The 21,499-nt window shown below is 38.0% G+C and overlaps 1 long non-coding RNA gene across 3 annotated transcripts; it reads left to right on the top strand.

Moving 5' to 3' along the window:
- Nucleotides 1–3,590: 3,590 nt before the first annotated feature.
- LOC308195351 lies at nucleotides 3,591–12,907 on the top strand. 3 transcript variants are annotated; one of them, XR_013951427.1, is made up of 5 exons: nucleotides 3,591–4,823; nucleotides 7,332–7,415; nucleotides 9,135–9,249; nucleotides 9,770–9,825; nucleotides 12,409–12,907. It is a non-coding gene; the product is annotated as an uncharacterized lncRNA (long non-coding RNA). The 3 variants fall into 3 exon arrangements; XR_013951428.1 differs by having other exon boundaries at nucleotides 8,510–9,249; XR_013951429.1 differs by lacking the exons at nucleotides 3,591–4,823; nucleotides 7,332–7,415 and having other exon boundaries at nucleotides 8,334–9,249.
- Nucleotides 12,908–21,499: the final 8,592 nt, after the last annotated feature.

The following is a 21,499-nucleotide window of genomic DNA, read 5'->3' as shown; positions in this document are numbered from 1 at the left end:
GAGCCAGAAAAATCATATTTTTCCTGAAACTTTCCTGAGTTGAGTTAATAGCAGGCTTGTTGTGGAATAATAATCCACTGGAAACATTTTCTACTGCTGGTTCGTATGAAAAAGCATAAAGGCTATATTCAAATCATTGAAAGCCAAGAGATTATTTAAAATAGGAGTGTGAGGCATTGCTAGTTTGTTTTAACAGAGTTAGGGAGTTTGTACATCTTACTGTAGACTTTCCCAAGAGAGAAAGCATCAAAAGTTAGTCTAAGAATAAATAGATTAAAAAAATAATTGAAGCATATCTCACTACATTTCCTCTGATGCATACTCTGTGAGAGAGATCAGTATTTGCTTTAATTGCCACCACTAAGGTAATTACTCCATTTGACAAGGTCAATTAAAAATAATTTAGTAACACTATCCCATATTAGAGTGAGGAAATTGCACATCTAACAGCACCTTTTAAAGGATTCACTGGTGTTTCTTAGTCTTTTCAGAAGGTATATCATAATTATATTTCAGCCTAACAAATTTAGCAGATTTAATGTATTTGATAGGTAAATCAATACACAGGGAAAAAGTTAAAGAGTGAATCATAGATACTTGAAGCTCATTTCAATCATTTTTGGATCTGCTCCTAAATCTAACATTTTAATCCAAAAAGCCTTGTTTAGTTCTTGCCTAATCCTGTGAAGTCTCCAGTTCTTCAGGAGCCTTCCCATTAAGACTGAAAGCTCTCTAGGGACCTGCAGCTGTGCTTTCATACATGCTAAGAATATTTACAGTCTGGGCACCTAGTTTTTGCAAGTCTTGCTGAGAACCAAAACATGAAGCAGAGAAGGAATGCGTCTGCAGTGGACCCAATGCAACAGGTGTAATCTACTCCCTCAGCCTCAGGGATTCTGAAACCCATGACTCCACAAAGTGTTCTGTCTGACGTGCTAAAGACACATGGGGCTGAAGGCAGGATGCACTCCTCCTAAATTTATGCCTTTATGCAGAGCGTCTTAAGATTATGTGGAGGAGAAGGAGAACACGAGGGTGTGTGCTCAGCCTAGTTGCTACCATGCTTATTAAGCTAGCTGGGTAGCAGTTCTGGGTTCCTACTGCCAAGCTTGTTTCTGTAGTTTATTATTTTAGGCAGTCACTGCGTAAATATATAAATAGTGCTTAGGCAGTGAACTAGAACACTCACCTGTGTGGAATATATCCCAGGTACTGGGATATATATATAACACTGTGAATTCATGATAGCATAACAGAATTCAAGATTACTCTATGTGGCAGCATCCCAAAGGAGGGTGGCAAGCACTTCCACCATGGGTAGCTGAGTCTGCTGATCTGTTGTTGCCTTGGGAGATAGGACATATAGATTTTAACCTCCCCAAAATGAAAAATAAAAATCTGCACCTGCCAACTCCTGCTGTGTGCCAGGCTATTACACAAAATACAGGTGCCATCTCCTTCATCTGGTAGATTTTTAGAAGATAGCAAGCCATGGTTACAAAATGTAGTTGCTGTGAGTCTGATCTTATCAATGTACAACAGCTGTACTGGGAACATTTACTGTAATTAGGCGGAGAAACCTATAGTTTCTTTTTTCTTAATTGGCCATAGCGGTGTGTTAGACGACAGGCTGATTGGTTCTGTGTGCAGAATACCAGCAAGGCCACAGCTGAGCCAGACCGAAGTTGTCATTATCTGTGCCCATCACTACTCGCTCTTCTTCTTCATGTCAATTATTTACTCAGTGTAGTTGCCAACAACCAATTTGTTTTGCAACCTAGTTCTGTGAAAATGGCCCAGGTTATTTTATACAATTCTAACAGCAGAGGTTTACCATGGCCTCCTTTGCTTTGCCAGAACTAGGTTAGGGCGCAACCACCCATGCATGTCTGATAAGCCACAGGCATATGGGAGCTTAGGCACCTCTAGGATTGTGGCAGCTGCTCAGAAGTTTTTAGTATTGGGATTTTGAACATAAGCACCTGAAATTAGGCATTTTATAGGCTTTCAAAGTTTTGTTTTTTAAAGCTAAGTAAATATTTGGCTGATTACTTAATTTATTTCAACAGTAGAGAAAAGACTTGGCACTGCATTTGTAGCTTACAAAAGGGGACAAGAAGAGTATTGTTTTTAATCCACTGACTCTAAAATGCAAAGAAGCAATGTGCACCCCCTAGCTGGTGAACACTTCAGTAGGCTGACTGGTTGTATATTAAGGTACAGGGACCTCTGTCATCAGGGATATATATTAAAGCAGAAATTCTAGTGGCTACATTTCATCTGCTTTGTAAGTATGATGCTTGGTTGTCTTGGTTTGTCTTTTTTCATCTAAATCTTGCTGTTCATGTACTGGAACTAAGAATAAGATACTGCTTAAACTTACTTAAGTACCTCTGTGTCTTGACTTCAGATAAATGCATTTCTCTCCCTCCTCCTCCTCCTCCTATTAAAGTAAAATTGCGCATAATGTCATTCAACTGAAGGAATGACATTTGCCATTTACTTTCATTAGGGTGATTTGGCTCAAGGGGAGACATCCAATGAGAAGTGATTATCTCAATTATGTGCCTTGAAAATGAAAGGAACATGTGGTTTAATGTGACTCCTTTTTCTCTGCCTCAACTTCTGTTCTCATTCTTAATTCCAGATGCATTTTCTTAAAATTTTTATTAGCAATGTAATCTAGTTACCTGTCATTATATTACAAAACATCTACGCAAGGGGGGGCTGTTACATCTGAACTGAGATTCATCATAGAGCTTCTCCTGGACAAATCTATTATAATAAATTCCACAAATGGGCAGCAGATGTCAGCTCTCCAGCCCTGATCAAAAGATGATCCTTAAAACTCTGTCTTGCTTCTGGTATTCCCTACAGTCTTTTGTTTTATTGCTTTGCTGAACCAATCATTTCATTCTGTTTTCTTGAGTATCATCAGTAAGAAAATTCATAATGGTGAAATATCAGCCATGGGTGTTGTTTGTTTATAAACAAGAAACAGCTGTTCCAGGGGAAACCTACCAGCAGTAGAGATGTGCACAATGTGCAGAGGGGGAAAAAAAAAAAAAAGAAAAAGGCACGTTAGAGGACAGGCAGAAAAGGGGTCTAGGAGGAACACAACCGTGAATAAAAATTTTGGGTGCTATAGGTCATTAGCTAACAGGATCCAAATCATCTCTCTTCGCTTTAATTTCTATAAAGAAAACATACTGATATTAACTTTTTGTAGAGCATCTTGGAATCTACTTGTAAGTGATTAAGACCTATTTCCATTAAAAAAAAAAAACCTTCTGATGCATCAGAAATGCGTATTAACTAAAAACCAGAAAAATGTAGCCAAATAAGGGCACATTTTATCATGTGCAAATCAAAGCATCCATCTTCTCCTTCCCTTCCTCCCTTTGTGCACATTTCCCACCCTTCCTGCCCCAAAATAAAGAAGTGATGTGAGAGAGAATCGTCAAGCCAGGACTCTCTACTTCAATCACCAGCAAGTTCGGCAGCTCCAGGAACATAAACTTTCCAATGAAAAGCATCTGGAAATTCATGTTTTCTTCCTGGAATAAACAGAGCAAGTGGGATAAGGAGAATAAAGAGTTCTCTGTTTTATAATGAAAAGATCCCTTAAGGAAAATAATGAGAATGCCATTGTGGGAAGCATTTAAAGTTAGGCTGATCAAAATAGTCACATTTTAGTGATGGAGAAAAAATTGTGTTTTGATCTCTAGGCAGGGTTGAGTTAGGAAACCTTGTGACTGACAAATTTTCATCATTTGCAATATCCACCTGGGACTATGGCATGCATGGGTTGCATCACAGAATGGTCTCAGTGAAAACAAGTGTTTTGAATTATCCTCAGTGGATAACTATTTAAAAAAAAAAATAAATGTAAGAACATATAGTGAATGAATGGCACAGCCAAGAACAGAGCACTGAAATCTTGCTATGCAGTCTCTTCATGGAACCATTGAGTCATACACATATATACTTTAAGCATGGAAGTCTTTTGCTGGGCTGGTATAAGGGAACCATATATAGGGTTATTTCTATATATCGTTTGTGGATTATGTTGTTTATGTATAGTAGTGTTGTGTAATGGAGAAATGGTACTCTATAGAATTCTTTGCAGAACCAAAGAAATCCTCTGGAGTTTGTGCTGTTTCTGGCTAAATCCAGACTAAATAGAGTTAGGAGACTGTAATTGTCCTATTTCAGTAACCATCTTTAATCCTCACTTTAACAAGCAAGCAATTACTGCTGCAGGATTCCACTGTGATGTTGTAACACAGACAGTTTCTGTTAGTCAAAGAGACTATGGCTAACAAACACCATAATGGACTACGTGTGAAACAATTTGTGTGTATCCACTGGATGTTTGTACAAGGAAAACTATTAAATATCTATAGCCTAGTTATCAATAGATAGGGACAGAGATTTGGAGGACTCTCTTTCTAAGTACTAGCTCTCACGTTCTCCCCTTTTTTTCCTTTCTGAAGAAAATCCCCTAACCAACCTGCAAAACAGGAAATATCCTATGGAAAGAATTTGAATTAAGGACTACCACGTGCCCTCATTTTCAGGCAATCAAGTTAAAATCAAATTAACAAAGAGCAAAATTAGGCCCCAAATGTTCTTTGAGTATTTTTTTAATTAACTCTGTCTTCATTATTTTTTGCAGCTGCTTCTATACCTTCAGGTTCTGAGTAGAACTGGAGGCACCGAGCTGAAACAGAACAGTTGTTCTTACATAAGACAGAGTGATCTTGTGCATTTTTCTCTGCTAGGATTTACAGTTTCAAATGTGTATGCTGATGGGGATTAAGGTAAGACACGAGAGAGGAGGTCTGAATACTGCTTTAAAACTTGACATACTTTTCTGAGTTCAACACTTCTTAGCCTAGTCATAGATTTGTTTAGAAATCTCATGCGAAAGGTTATTTTACTAGGTTTTTTTTTTTTTCATTTTAAATGGCTTCTGACCACAGCATAACTGCTCAGTATGAGAAATACAGGACAAATTTGAACTCTTAGTTGGTAAGTAACATTGGGAAGTCAGATGTTCTTATATTCTTCAGATATTTTTGGCCTTTGAAGCTGCCTGAAAAGAGTATGCCATTGGGAACTTATTCTCAAAGCTTCGCCTCGTTCCTGAAGAGCTTCAGGTCACTTCAAAGCATAAAATAAAAAAATTGGGTTAATATTAAGGAGAACTTCTTCTAGTTAAATTGGTTTACTCATTTTTCATTTTAATAACAAGCTTGAATAATTATTTCTAGTATATATTTCTGTATTTCCTTCCTTGGAGATCCTCAAAAGCCACCTGGACAAGATCCTGAGCTGCCTGCTCTAGTATACCCTGCTTTGAGTGGTAGGTGGACTAGATGATCTCCAGAGGCCCCTTCTCATATCAAATATTCTGTGTTTCCTTCCAAGGCTTTTTAAAATGCTATTCTTGAAATTAGCCTGGAAGTCTTTTTACTGGCATCTATGAATATACAGTGTTAACGGTGTTATTTATTTAAAACTCTTTCTACTATTTTCCCTAACTTGAGTAGCTTCATCACAAGATAATGGGACAGATTTTCTGTTAAAGCAAGACTGAAATTTGTAGAACTTAGCTTGGAACTTATTTGTGTTTAAACTGCTTCTGTTCTATAATTCTGTTATAGCATGCAATGCTCTTTCCCACCCCTTCCAGTCCTGGTCCTTTTGCTCAGCATTTTTAAAGGCTGTGTTTCCTAACTGCCCAGATTGTCTTTGCCTGAGAGCAGACAGGAACACACATGAAACTTACACACTTGAAACTTCCTCAAGAGAGGAAAAAAAAAAAGGGGTGGGGGGGGGAGAAAATTTTATCTTCTGATGTACTTACAAAACTGATATAGGTTTTAGGCTGAGGTTAAAATCTGCCATTGAACCAACGCTCAATATTTATTGACTATGGGGATAAAATAAATGGTTTGCTTCATCTAACTTTCCAGACATAAATTACTATGTCCACCTTGTGTCCTAATCAGGTAAAAGTAAAAAAAAAAAAAAAAAAAAAAAAAAGCACTGCATATTTAGGAAAAAATATAATTTGTGATTAATAAATGCGGAAAGTTTATGTAAAAAAAAGCCTTAGCATAATTTAAGCTGTGGTGTTACTGCAATATATTGTAGGGTGTGACATTGCCATCCGTAACAGAATGGGGAGGGGATGCATAGTTGTAAGACATCAGTGCTATTAAGAGAGATTGTGTACCTACGAAGCATTCTTAAATTCAAAAGTTGGAAGCTGGTGTTCATCTCCCTTATTGTTGTCTAAGAAATCAGAAGTGTTAGCAGCAGAAACAACATACACCATTTTTTATAGAAGATAAGGGATATGTCCTTTGTAGCTAGGTCATGGTAGAAATAATTTTAAACTGGGTACCCATATTAATACAGAAAGATGTAATACACTCTATTCACATAACCATTTAATCTTCCCTCTGGACAAAGTATAGGAAAAGCAATGTTGCTGTTTTCATTTCATGAGTGTTGAAGGGCTCAAGTGCCTCTTTTCTTGCGAATGTCTGTGAGAAGAAGCAAATTCAAATCTGCTTAAGTTTACCTTGAAACGTGAATGTATTTTAATGTTGTAGCTCCCGCTCCCTCCACTCCACCATCCCACTGTCAACTGAAAAAAATGCAGTTAACATATTGGTGGTATTACACGTCCCTTTACTGCAGGAATGAATTTGAATGCAGGGAGATAGTTTTTGAATGGAAAAGCAAAATTCAAGGTAAAATTATCATATACCTTGAAGTTGACAGTCTATTCATCCGTTCTTATGAACAAGAAACTTCATGATATCTAAATGCATCTTGAATCTGAATTTTTCTCTTACTTTTGGAAGTAATGTTTTGCTGGATAAACTTTTAAACAAGAGATTAGTGGTTTGTGTGCAGTAAGTCTGGAGGTGCAGGTGTCTGGGGACACCTCTAATACAATCATTGTAGAATGCTGTCAGTTTTCTCCCCAGGATTTGGGCCAAAAATAAAAGCTGATATTCTTCTAGAGATGGTCAACCTTGTGAGTTTTAAAGTGGTATTGCATATGAGCTGTGCTGTGTGTTCTACTCCTTTATTTTGCCAGTTTTTTAGACAGCAAATATGAATAGTTACTGGAGGAAAAAAAATAGTAATAAAAAAATAGCCAGGTTGTTTCCTTCTTGGTTTGCTTTTAAGCAAGTATTGCAGATTAATGGAATTTTCTTATTTAGAAACTATAATGTTGTACAGGCACGCACAGTCAGAGTGCTTGTTTTAAAAACAACCAAGCAACCCCTCTGGATTCTTTTCCATAGGGTAAAGCTTTTGTGGGGAATTGGATCTCCTGTACAGAGCAGTCATTCGCTGTCTGAAGGACCATGGGAGTCTCCATTGCAAAGGTCTGTTGCAACAGCATCTTCAGCTGGATTGGATGAGACCCCCCAAACTGCTGTTTTAGTGTATTCTAATAACCAGTTAGCAGGTCCTGGATACTTACAGCTTATTATTGTATAAAGATCACTGCAAGTCATCACTGCAGTGTCAATCACTGCATTGACAGTGTGTTGGAGTGACTTCATATACAAAACAGATTTACTTTTCATGCGTACGGTGACCATTTGTTGGAAAGTAACACCAGAAATTCAGATGATGACTCAAAATCTGCATTGCTACTAAAAGCAGTGTTCTGTTGGTCAGAGTGCAAGAGTTAAAGGGACTACATACTTGCGGGTGTTAGCTTGGTCCATTAAATGCAGTAGTCACTGGCAAGTGTATTAGTAAAGACTCTACTCCATCCCATACAATTCTCTGAAGAGAGGCTAAATCCTTTGGCTTTCTGCTGAATGTAAGTCTGTTCTCAGCGCAAAATATTTTCCTTTGGGCTGATCTTCATCATTTGGAAGCTCCTATCTAACATCCTTACCCTGGCAGTTCTCCCACTGTATCAACCCTTAGCACTTGAACACGTAGCCTTCTAATATGACAATATTCTTTATTTCATTGTTAGTGTAACAGAATCCTCTACCTTTTTTCTTCTTGTTAGATACTTCCCTTGGTGCCACTGGTAGTGATGGCCCCAGTCCTGTCCTATACAACATATCACACTAAAGTGACTTTTGTTATATTTTTTCCTATATTTTAAGAAAACTTTGTCCATATGACTACTGGGTAAATCAGTTATGGATGGGCATGTAAGGACTTCTTTCATTTAAGAAAGTGGGACACGATAATGAAGTCTACCTGACTCTCTTTTAAAGGGTTCATTACTATAGAACACTCAAGTTAGAGCTTACCAGTGGAAAATAGGCTCTCTATGTAAAGTGAGCAGTCTCACATGTAGTGTCAGTCCAGCTGGCAGCCTAACTCAGGGCTGGAACCTTGTCTTAGGGCAAATCAAGTACAGTTGTTGTTAAAATCTTTTTTTTTTTTGTCTGCTGGGATCCAGACTGAGGCCATCAGGTATTTTTCTCTAACCATTTTTTTTTTTTAACAGTGAGTAGAAGCAGCAGTTTTGTTACTGGCAAGACAGGAACACAAATGGTAATGCAGTGAGTACTAACTGACACATCTGGCCCTGCTGTCTGAAAAAATATTACATTTTAAAGTGAAATAAAGGACGGGTTTTGGTGATAGGAAACATGTTGCTGGTAGGAAGCATTTTGCTGAAGTAAGGAGGCTGGTAGGGGACAAAGACATCTATTCCTTTTACAAATATTTATGGCATTTCTTAGCAAAAAACTCTTTGGAAGAGTAATATTTGTGTCTCCTAGAAAAATCCTTTATGGGGGTTCCATTCAGCCTTTCTCTGATCTTGTACTTGTCCCAGTGTGACATCAGTTGTGAATCTCATTTATTTGTTTTCTAATTGTTTTTTCTTTCCTGCTCAGTTCACCTTCTACTTTGTTTTAGAACACAAAGAAATGAGGCCTTGTTTCTGAGGCCTTGTTTCTAAGTCCTTCTCTCCATTTGTAAGCTTTTTTACAGATCTGCTACTTAGCTAATATCTACTTTCCTTTATTTCCTTACCAGCTATGACTGAGAGAAATGTAATTCTTTCATGAATGTTCTCTGAAGAACTGCAGATCTACTGCTTCTCTCTGTTTGTCTCCTGAATATAGGAAAAGGGATGCATAATATCATTCTGCCTTGTAATACATGTATTCATCCAAGAAGGAGGAGAGGGAATAGTCTTTGAAGTCCATCCCAGGAGCATAAGAGCTTTTCAGAATTCAGGTTCATAGAATATTTTTGATTAGATATAACAGTCAAGTCACGTTCCCTCTTTTTAAATGTAAGGAGTATAACCTTTTAGTAGGAATTTGGGCCGTGTTTTCAATGTATCAAGAAGGAGGGGAAAAAATCCATTATTCCAAGTGCCCCACTGCCCTTTTTGTGTTCTCCGTATCTCAGTAATCATGGAACAGTTGGAGAACAATCCTATTTAAAAAAAAAAAGGACAATTTCCTGTTCCAGCATGGGGTATAAGTACAATTTCCCTGTCCGGCTTCTTGATTGTAGCAACCTCCTCAGGCTAAACTGAAGGGCTTCATGCTGGGGAACTAGGATTGAAGAGAAAAACCCCTTCCCTTGCAGATCACAGAACTTTCTTAGGCTGCATGCAACACAGGACAAACCTGGTATAAGGCTAGAGGTTGGTGACTAGACTGTGGGAGAACAATTACTTGACAAATGTTTTTTGTATAGAAAAGTCAGGATTTATCAAAATCTGTTGCCTGTTCTCCTTCACCTGCAGCTCAAGGATACCTGTCAATACATTGGAGAAAATGAACAGTTGTGTGATTTGTTCAGGTAATGAGTCTTTCTGCTCTTTTGTCTACAACTGATGGTGTTAAGCTAAGGTCCATGCTGTCCTGGCACTAAGTTGGTGGGAAGTTCTTGGACTTTTTAAAATAGCACCAAGCTGTCTCAAATGTGCTGGACACAGAAATTTAACTGTTCTGTGCTGCTGTACAGGTCATTCGTGTGAGGAGTATTTATGCTTGAATTGACATCAGCAGTTCATGGAGTCGGATGTTCTAACATATGACTGAGGCTAATGCGAAGTGATTCAGAAACTAGTACAAGAAATTCTATAACAAGAACTCAGTTAAAAGGCAGCTCGGGCTCCTTAAAGTTTCTTCACTGCTCCCATCTTCCTTATCTATCAGCAGGTTATTTTGAAACATGCCAGTGGATACCTACTTTTTTATCCTCTATACTGTCTTAGATATAAAATCAGATAGATGTTCGGTAGGATGCATCCAATGAGCAATTACCAAAATTCCTTGCTTGTTTTACAGATGGTGTTTTAGGGCTATAACCACATTGAGTTAAGCTACCTTAAACTACTTACAGTCTAGAGGTCTAGCCTTTAAATGTCAGAGGACAAAAAAAACCCTACAACCCTGGAAATGCTGATCCAGCACTGAAAGGGTTTAGCAGCAGAATCCTGTCGCAGGAAACAAAGTACCAACATAGAGAACATCAGGTAGTGCTTTTCCTGCCAAAATTAGCATACTATGCTGATTTAGTATGGGCTTCATATACTGCTTCTGTGTTTATATTCCTCAGAATCAGGTGCACGCTGAACAGCTATGAAGAGACTGTTTTCATGTTCAATGAGGCTTAAAAATATAGGGAAACCAGTGGTAGGTCACTCCAAGATGACTTCCTATTCTCTCGTAGAGTGGCAACCTTTGGGACCTGTTGGTAAAACTTGGTTTGTTTTCAAAAATATATAGCAAATTTGTTTCTTTTTCTACTGTGATAATGTCAGTCCAGTCCAGTGCAGTTTGATGTTTAAATTAAACTCATGACATTAAATATACTTACAACAAAAAAGGCAGATACCAACTGTTAGCTTTCCCCTCGTCCTGAGTGAAACTGTTAGCGTGTATTATTTAATCTATTTTTCACAATTTCTATAGCAAACATATCCTGTAGGGGGCAAAAGGTAGATGAGACAGAACTTTTCAGAATCTGTTGTCTGATCAACACTCACAAGAATATCAGTACCTGTTTGACCTACTCCTTCCCAGTTCTACTTGGCTCTTGATCTCCAGGAGTACAGTCTCCCCACAATGCAACCAATATTCAGACTCAAATGAAAATGGCTCAGCACTAGATCAACACATTTAAATGTTACTAACTTTGTACTGGAGTGGATTAATGTGATACCCTTCATCAGGATGGTGGTAATATCTTCAAATACTCTAGATGTTTCTAGAGCAATTCCTTGGCTTCTACCAGAGGACCTGTGGTAGTGGTGACTTATGATGTGGCGAAAAGGTCACAGAAATGAGATGCCCGTTGTATTTTATATGTGGTGTTCAATTGTCATACTACAACACTGAGCTGACCAGAGTGAAACTAAAAATCTCATTTTAACTTCCACAATTATGGCACTCAGCTGAACATACCTTTTGACAGATTTGTATTCTTAGCTGTCCACTCTCTCATATGGCTTTTTGTCATTCTCTGTCAGTCTCAGACTGAAGTAGCTTTGAGGCAAAATGCCCCCCCCCACAATCAAAACAAACAAACAAAAAAAAAAAACATAAAACAAAACATTTTTATTTCCCTTTCTGACTTGAACTTCAAATTCATTGCCTGATCTTTTTCCTATTATCAATGTTGTCTTAAATACTGGATGTCAGCAGGCTTTGTACACGCAAACCTATCGTACAACCTGTTTAGGAAAACAGTGTATGCAGTTTAGATTTCCTCTTTATGGACATTTGGACATTTGTCTTTTATGGACATTCAATTCTGTCTGGTGTCTATCATATCATTCAGTGAACTCCCAGATTTTGCTATTTCCTAGCACTTTTAATTTCAGGATATATAGACATTTGACTTTCTATAGTTACCAGAAGACTCAACCTCACTACTGTTTCCCTAAATAGTTTCACAAGCTCACCACTTAATGTCAAGATTCAGTCCAGAACTGGTGTTCATAGGCTTGTTGTAGATGATTTCACAGCACCTCTTTCTTTCATTGTCCCCTTCTTCTAGCACCTGCCTTTTCTCTGATACAAAGTTGTATATTCTAACAGTTACTCAGCTGGGCAGCACCTAGTATCCCATCCCACTTTTTACAGCTCTTCACTTTGATTCTTTCCCATACTTCAGATTTTAATCTCAAAACAGTTTTCTTTCTTTCCTAGAAATTTCTCTTTGGTGTCGAGAAGCTTCATGAATGGAAATCTTTTTATGGCTTGCTGATGTCACCCATTTCTGTAATTTAAATTCAATTATGTTTTATTTCTTTTAACTGTCTGCAAGCTTTTACAGTAACTGTCCTATTTGGAGCTCAGTTGTGATGTATTATTGTTTGATAACACTGTACGTCTTATTACCAATTTGTAAAATCTTTCTCTTTCATTTCCACAGTGTAGTGAATCTACTCAAGAAAACATTTATATTAAATGAACACACTGTATCTTTAAACTGACAACTTTATCTTGGAAGAAATTCTCATCTATTCTGAGTGCCCATTGTCACAGAGCTCTGAGTGTTGGACAAAGGTGATCACTACTGCAGTGGTCTATACTTTTCATCTCTCACTGAACATCCCCTATCTCATAACTGGCTGATTTGCCTACTCTGTCAATCTGTATTGCACATCTGAGTTTCATACCTGGCGCTGGAAGTCACCATCTCTGAGTAATTAGTGACTACTCAACACTCAAAATGTTTTATCTTTTATTACTTCTTGTTCCCCTCTGTGGCTGTACTCATATACTTTTTAAGAAAAGATTAAAAAAAAAAAAAGCTTTCAGCTATTTGCACATTGTTACACTTGTATGATCCAAGACTGGATTTGAGCCAGGTTTACAGTAGCAAAGATCAAACAAATTTTTTTTTGAGAGCCAGCATGTACCCTCCAATCTGTTACCCTCACTAGATACTTCAGGTTTCAGCTACTGGTAGTCCATGACATCTTATGATGAGCTGTGATAGCTTTTCTAGTCTGTGCAGATATAATATGAGATAAAGTTTATCTTATTTTTTTTTTTAGCAAACTCTTTTTGCTGAATATCAGAGAAATGGAAAAGAAGACATACAGTGCATTTGATTTCCAGGTAATAGTGCCATCAGTACTTAACAGTTCTGTAAGTGTCAGCAGACTGAAGTACTGGTTGACTGTAGCCAAAAACAGCTCCAAGCATGGTAACACCCTTAATCTTTCCCCCACTTTAGACATGTAAATTGTCTCACATATATTGAAGTCCTGAAATATTTTTCTCACGATTGGAAAGAAAAAAGTAGGTATTGGCAATGATCAGCACTTATGTATAGACACAAGCTTTAGGGAAATATAGGGCATGCAGGGTTCTTATGTGAACCTTGAACTTCAGAGTGAGACCTGCTCTTTTGGTCACTGCCTTGCTCCTCAGGCAGGGTATTAGTCTCCCATGTAATTACAGCTTAGTGTTGCAGCCTCTGATACAAATTAGTTATCCTTGTCAAATGCCAGAGTCCTGAGGTGGGTTTGAAATAGAAGAACTGTGCTGTGGCAAACAGGAAAGTTCCTTCCATAGGTTAGTACCACTGGTGTCTCCCTTTGTACTCACGTGCCAATTTTGTGCTATTCTGTGCTCTGATATATCCGGTAATACAACTACACAGGTACTAAGAAACTCCAGATGTAATCAAAAACTGAGACACAGAGTGTAAAGGAATGCAGATACTCCTTAGTGCATGCTGAATGCCCAGCTTATGGTAGCAAGGAGATGCTGGGACAATACTTTCCATCCATGTCCTAGCTCTTCGTGGTGTGACAATGTGATGGGCATCTAAACCCACCACCTTGATACCCAGGAATATTTGTCTCCAACATCAAATAACTGATTCTTTTGTAAAACTGACCTCCAGAAGAAAGGCTCTTCAGCTAGAAGGATGGCCTATCACTAAATAGATGGGGCAAAACATGATAATGGGTGGATTAAACACAGTTTTGAAGAGTATTGTACGTTTTGTTCCCATTCTGTGACAAGATGCTTGGAAAATTCTGAAAGGGAATGTCAATAATTTGTCTGAAAATATGCCTGAAAAAGTATAGGACTTTCAAACAAAGCTTTAAGACCTGGGCAGCTACAGATTAGACCAAGGACTAAGCCTCAAGGTGAAGTCAAAATATCCATGCACAGCCCCAGAGCTCATCAGCTACTGAAAAATATTCCTTGACTGATGTTTTCTCCTTTTCCTGAGGTCTAGCTGAACCTGTGCTTATTGACCTTCAAGGTATACAGCAAAATCTTTCTTACTCAGGCCTTTGCCTGAGGGGCAATTCAAAGACAGACTGAATTGTCATGCTGGGAATTTGGCTGGCATTGTGTCAGTTTTGCTTCATGTCAATTTAGGTAACTCGAGCTTATCATGTGTCTCTATATTGGGATAAGTATATGATATTTACATATAGTTTTCATTTCAAATACATATCCTGATAATTCTGGCAGCAAAATTACGTAAATGTCAACTGTGAAGCTCTTTTATGTCATTAAGAACAAAAGTGTGCATGCTGGGGTTTTTAACCCTCTGCCTGAGTGTAATATATTCACAGTCATATCACATAGCACATGTGTAGTTGCTTTCTTTGTGTGTGAAAACACTCCTAATATGAGTAGGGCTTGTAGAATATGGATTTAAGGCTTATCACATGAGATTGCTGGTAACCCAATTTCTGTTGTGTTTTTTTTTTTTAACACATCAGGGAAACCTGCGATTAGGTCTATCATTAGAATGTTTTTCCAATTTCTACAAGTAAGTTTGGGAAAAGTAAGTTATTTTGCAATGTTAAGTAATACAAATGCCCCTTTCTTTCAGAGGCTCTACTGCATCCATGCTTTAGATGAAAATGTATAGTTTGGAAGAAGGATAGTATTTACAAGAGAGTATATCTGCTATGAAATGGCTATTAAAGAGTCCAAATTTTGCCAAATCACCATAAACTAAACTTCTTAGTTTTATGGCTGTGATATTCAGCATGTTTAATCCTTTTATAGCCCCGACTGTTGTCCAGACTACATGTTTATTGCCAAACAGAAGGAATGAGCATGACTTATTCCCTGACATCTCTGCTATAGGACTGGAATGTGCATGTGGAGCTATGCAGTTCCTGCTTAGATTGAAATACAGTGAAGCACTGAATTTGAGGAAGAAATCTGCTTGTTTTTCTGGGGGAGTAAGAGGACCTGTGAAACTAAAGGAGAATAAAGCTTTTGGAAGTTGGCAGATGATATAGCTGTGTACAGGAGGGAGGCTGTACCTCGTTGGGGAGGGGGAAGCTGTGATTCAGCATCCTTGAGAGGAAATGGGATAGGGGAAAATATCCAGCTGGCAAAAATGGTGCTACATCCCAGCTACAACAGGGAAGAAGGTGAAGGTCTCTTCAGTTAATCAATGCTGACTGGGCAAAGAAAATGGAGAGAGGAACCTGAATGGAGGAACTGATACAATGAAGAGTCTGAGGAGAGAAACTAGAACTTTGTGGGAGGGAAGAAACAGATATATGAGGTAAAACCACCTCAGAAAGGAGGAAGGGAGAGAAAAAGAGCTGTGAGGGGAGAATGTAGTATGACTGGACTAGGACATCAAAGAGTGAAGGGAGAAGGAAAAAAATGGCAGGCTGTTCTGTGAAATAATCTGTGAAACCTGTGACAAAAGAGAATTTGCAGGCCTGCAAAGAGAGGAAGAAGCTGCTGCTATTACTTATTCTGCAGGCTCAGGTATTTCAGGTTTGCATGATGTCTCCTCCCAACCCAACACGTCAGTTGATGTTACAGGCAACATTTTCTCTTTTTTTGCTTACTTAAAATGTCCAAAATATTAAAGATACTCCATTTTTTTTTTGTTTTGATTTACAATTATAATTTATCTTTTCCCCTTTTGAAGTATATACTGAGTTACTGCTCAGACTTGGTTACCTAAATTCCTTTCCCTAAATTCTCAATATCTGTTAGGTTACTGTATGAATTGAGTTTACTTAGTGAACAAATAATATTTGTTTTTTAAGGCCTACGTACTACAGGCCTTATGTATGCTATGTAACTCCCTGCTGTGAAGATAGTTAGATTTTTTTCTTTTTTCTTTTCTAATCATTGCAAACATACCTAAATGCATCATAAATGGTAATGTATTTAGTTTCATAGCATGAAGAGTTTCCATTATTATTTCCAATTGACTGATGGAGAGCCCATTCACGGAGATTAAGGTTAAGAGTGCCACGTACTTATAGGTGTTCACTGTGATGCTTCTGTGCTGTTTTTTAAGAGCGCTCTGCATTATATAGCCTATTATCTGTTCAAAGCATAATTCAATTGCAACTGGGAATGCTCAGCTATTACACACAGCAGACCCGGAATCTCAAAGCAGGCACCCAGAAAATAAAGCGAGGAACACAGTCAGTGCCCAGCTGTGGAGGTTAGTGACTTGTCTGACATTGCACAAGCATTCTGTAGCAGAGATGGGAAGATTCTCATTTTCTAGAGAATTATTTGGTTAGCCTAAACTGGAAACAGCTCTTTCTCCTTCTGCAATCTCGTCTTTTTTTACTGAAAATTTTCTGATGCATGTTCTTTCCTTCCTGTGCTCCTCCTCTCTTCTCCACTGAGCATGTATGTTTTTCAGTGAGGGCCTACTTTTCAGGACTCCTTGCATTTAGCAAATGTGACTTTCACTGCATTTGAAACTGAGCAAAATAAAGGGAACTATTAGGAAGATTCATTAATGCAAGTGGTGGTATAGGAGACCATTTTTTTTTTTTTGAAAATAAAATTTTGAAAATAAAAGCAAATTATGGTACTAATAGTTTTGGAGAAAAGCTGCAAGAGCTTATAAATATAATTAAATGCATTTTAAGCATAGCTCATAATCCCATCCTAAAATAAAAGGAAACACTGTTAGGGGAGAGAGAGACCAAAAATAAGAGCTGTCCATTACATCGATGGCTTGTCAGTTCAATTCTCATTAACTTTGGGGAAATGCCATAAGGGTGTTTTATGACTCCAGAGAACAGTAAAAGTCTGTCGATGTTTCATGTTAAATCCTCAGATAAATGTATATTAGCTCTCCTCCCATATAACTAATACCTGGAAACCATGCAAAAGGAAAGGATAGTTTAAAGAGTCGGGAAAAATGATGTGATGGGCTACTGTCCATTTTCTTGTTCCCTGTCTTCCTCTGCCACTTTTTTTCTCCTTTCCCTTATTCTATTTTGATGGCCTAAAAATACTCTTCAAGACTGAGATGCAAATGGTGTAAGGACCCTGTGTCATGTTAGTGTCATGCTCAAAATCTTGTTTCATGAGCAAAGAGGAGAACCACGTGGGCGATTGCATATTTGATATAAATGTGTATATACAATAATTGTATGTTGGATGTGTATATTGCACAATAAATTATTGACTTTGTAAAGGTTTGCATTTCTGGGGAAAAAAAAGGAAACCTGGACCATCTAATCAATGAATAACTGTTAGTATATTATTACATACAGAAAAAAGCATACAGAATAACATAGTTAAGATAGTTATAGGCATGTTTCTTATTTTCTGCCCCATTTTCTTGGTTTTATACTCACCCTTCCTCTGCTCCTTTAAGTCTTAACATTAGTCGTTTCATTCTGGTGTTTAGTGGATAACGCAGTGACTTGTCAATATGTGGAGTCCTTTACTGGGAGGCAGATTATGTTCATGCTTACAGTTTCTTCTTCCTCTGTCCAGGATCTGCTAGGGGCCATTCGTGGCTGTTAATGCACTTTTACACTTTTGATCTTTCTTCAGTGGTCTGCAGCTCCACAATACATGCGGATTTACTATATAAGCTGCAATTTGTGTTTTAAATATTATTTCTTTGTTCTCTTTCTTAGCCCTACCACCAGTTTTGTCCGTCTCCAGGTCTGCATTTCTTTAACTGCCTGTTGATGAGTTTATAGCTGTGTGGTTTCCAGTGCTGAGCCTGTTGCTGTTAAAGCTAAATCAAATAAAGCAAAACCTAACAAGCTATAGTCCTGAGGTCTTGCAAATTTACAAAGCCTGTGTTCTTCCAAAGCCTGTGGCCTGTTTTTAGCAACAGTAATATAACACAGGGCTACAAGGTAACATTAGATAGGTGAGACTGATATTACTGGACAATACTGGAAAGGTAATTATCCCTTACCAAAGGGGTAGCTAGTATATATATTACTACTAGTGCTTTGGAGTGTTAAGATTAACCAGTAACACTTCATTTTTACAAGTAAAACATCTGTGATACAGGTTCCCATATCCTTAGTTTATGTTTTCAACAAAGTAGAAAGGATGACACTACATTTTATAGTAAGTATTGCCATAATTAATCAGGCCCATTATGCGTCTGCTTTGGATAATTGCCAATACCTGATGCCTCAGAGAGAAGCGCAAGAAACCCCAAGGTGGGTAATTACAGAATAACTTGCCCATATGGAAGGTTTCTTCCTAATTCTCAATGGTTAAAGATTTGCTTGTTTTCTGACACATATATACTTACAAACGTTTTAAGAGTTTTTTATCTTGCTACCTGATATTACTGTGGATGTCTTCATTATTCATATGAATATGAAGTCCTACTGGGAGCCCTGAGTGTTTGGCATCAGTGATTTCTTTTGGCAGTGAGTTCTATCGCGTAACTGTGCAGTGCAATAAAAACAAAAATATTTTATTAGGTTCATTTTATTTGGTCCTTGCTGCATTTCATTTTCACCAAATGTCTCATTGCTCTTGTTTTATTAGCAAAGTAACTTTTGATATTCCTTAGTTGCCCAAGATATTTTTGAAAAACATGTAGAGAAATTTAGGCTTTGTATTTAAGCATCAACCTGAACAGCTTTTTTGTTTTTTTTTTTTTCTTCCAAACAGTGGGAATCTCTGATTTCTTCAGTACTTTTGAAACACCTTCTAGTTATTTAGGTGCCTAAAGATTGAGCGGTCTGATATTTGGTACTCTTTTCTTTAAAAAAAACACAAAAACAAAAAAACCCCACAGTTGAACATGTAGGGTTTCCTGTTTGCTCAGTTGTGTATTTATTGGTCTTCAGTGTTCATCTTTCTCATGTATCAGTGCCCTATTGGCCAGTACAGTGAAATCAATGCTTTCCTCTAGGGGGAAATCTCCAGTCAGGGATCTGGGAGCTCTTTCTCTATCTGTTAGAGTGTTAGGGTAGATGCTGCTTCATCGTAGATTATTTTCTTCTGCTATTATATGGCAGCATATGAGCGTATGCTATGACAGTCTCTGACTTAAGTCACTTGCTTGGATATACCCTCTTTGCTGACTGGTGAGGGACAATGAGACAAGAAGTGCTTGTGACTTCTTAAAATTCAACTAAAGAAGCAGGAGCAAAGCTGAGTGTGGCAGTGCTCTGTTGAATTCAGACGTATTTTTGATTCTAGGCTGTGTTTTCTGCTCTCTGTAGTATGAAATAATGTTACTCCAGTGTTTTCACTCCTGTGATCATCTGTTCATTTAAGGATTTATTTTAAAAGCTGCATTTTTCATGCAGTTTTTGAATAAAATACAAGCATCTATTTATTTCTTGAGTTGTTCTGTCTGGTTTAGAACAGATTCCTTTTCCTTAAATGCATTCTTGAATTTACACAATTTGGGCAGTGTTGATGGATACTGCGAGACAGGGAAGAACAGCAACACATTCGATTAACCTATCTTCTTGACAGTGCTAGCATTCTATTCAATGTCTTTAAAAAATACATTTATACAATCTCTTTTGTATATTTTTAAAGTGAATCTGCGGATGGGACTTGCCCTAGGAAGTTTTGATGCAGCATTGCATAGACAATTTCAAGTCTGTATTATTTAAATTTAGCTTGAATTTCATACTTTGTTTTGATCCTACAGATTACAGTTGTGTCTGTGAGAGCAGCCAAAGACCAAATGGTTCCTGGGGACTAAATTACCTTCGTTCCCAAAAGGGATTCTGGTAGGCCAGGAGCAAGAGTGGTAAATATTTTAGCACCTTTCCAGGGCTTCTGCCAGTCTTTTAGAATCCAACAGGAAAACAGACATCTGTCAGCAGCCCTTTGTCAGCATTTATCTATCTCTGAGCAAATTATTTTTATTTGCTCTTGATATCATCAGACTGTGGATGGTTGAAAATGCTGAGAAAGACCTTCTGCTTTAAAGGTAACCTTGAGTAGACTGCAAGAGTGACTTACTAGAAAATACTTGAAGATTGTTTACATGAGACTTCCAAGCCTTGTTTTGTAGGCTCAGGGCATCCTGTGCAGTGGGTTATATTAATTTGCTAGGGCTGAAATCTCGTATTGCTGTTGACTTGTAGTTTTGTTATAGCTAAGGTTGTGGAAAATACCCTTTCTGCTCAGTGTTTTACTGTAAATGTACTGGTGCTGAGCTAAGGGATACTAATGTCTCAGAGAGAAGCTTTGAGTGCTTCACTGCATAGCAATACATCTGGTAATAATCCAGATTTTCACCTGCATCCATCAGTCAGCCCATGTTTGCCCCAGTGGGACAGATTTCCTGTCAGATCCATCACTCAGATGTTGGATCATCACCACATAAATCACCTGGGTAAATCAGATCAAGCTGGAATCAAATCCAGCATGGCCGTTAATGATAGATATCATCTCTTAAATTACATAACATGTCAAAGCTGACATAATACTCAGAAAAGAATATAGCCCATCCATTTACTAAATGTAATAAATCAAGAGAGGGAAGAAAATTAAGCATGCATCCCTGCTACCTTTAATAACAAAGGTGACTTGAATCAAGAGTAGACAAAGAAGAGCTCCACGTAGTCGCCCTGGTGATCCCTAGCTGCCACCCAAATGACTTCTGACAGCATCATCAAGTTACAGCAGTCTCAGCATACTCAAGTCATGGCTCCTGAGCTAGGAGCTCAGCTGCAGCTGCTGACCGTTTGTTTCTCACACACACACAGTCTAACTGCCTCACTACTGGCAAGACTGAATACATGACTGAACAGGCACTTACGGCATAATGTGTGCACCTACACTTGTGATTGCCCAGTTGCCACCTCACTGTGGAGGCATTTAGGCTGTTTGTTAGTAAAATCACTCCAAATGAACTTTGCTAGAGTCTTTCAAATGAGAAAAATCTAGAGTTTTGGCCAGAATGGAAGGCAATACTTAAAGCTTTTTGTTTGGTTGGTTTGGTTTGTGTTTTTTGTGGGTTTTTTTTTGCTTGTTTGTTTGCTTGTGTGTGTATGGTTTGAAATAAATGACTGCCAGAAACAGACTAGATATTGATGTCTCTTCTAAAGTCAGTGTCTTATCAATTAGGCTATAATCATGTTCCTTCTTCTAGTGCATATACGTTCTCTCTGGGAAGTAGCTCTCATTTCTTCAGGCTAACATAGCTGTAATTGAATGGGTAGAAGAAACTGAGGAGTTGGCCCCTCAGCTGTAGCAGCTCCTGACTTGGGTTGCTGGCTGCTTTGGCTCCTCATTGCAAGACACCTGCAGTT

Source organism: Anser brachyrhynchus (genome assembly GCF_964034855.1).
Source record: "Anser brachyrhynchus genome assembly, chromosome: 5".
Taxonomy (NCBI): Eukaryota; Metazoa; Chordata; class Aves; order Anseriformes; family Anatidae; genus Anser; species Anser brachyrhynchus.
Note: the sequence above shows the minus strand (reverse complement) of the source record. Positions and strands in the feature narration are given on the sequence as shown.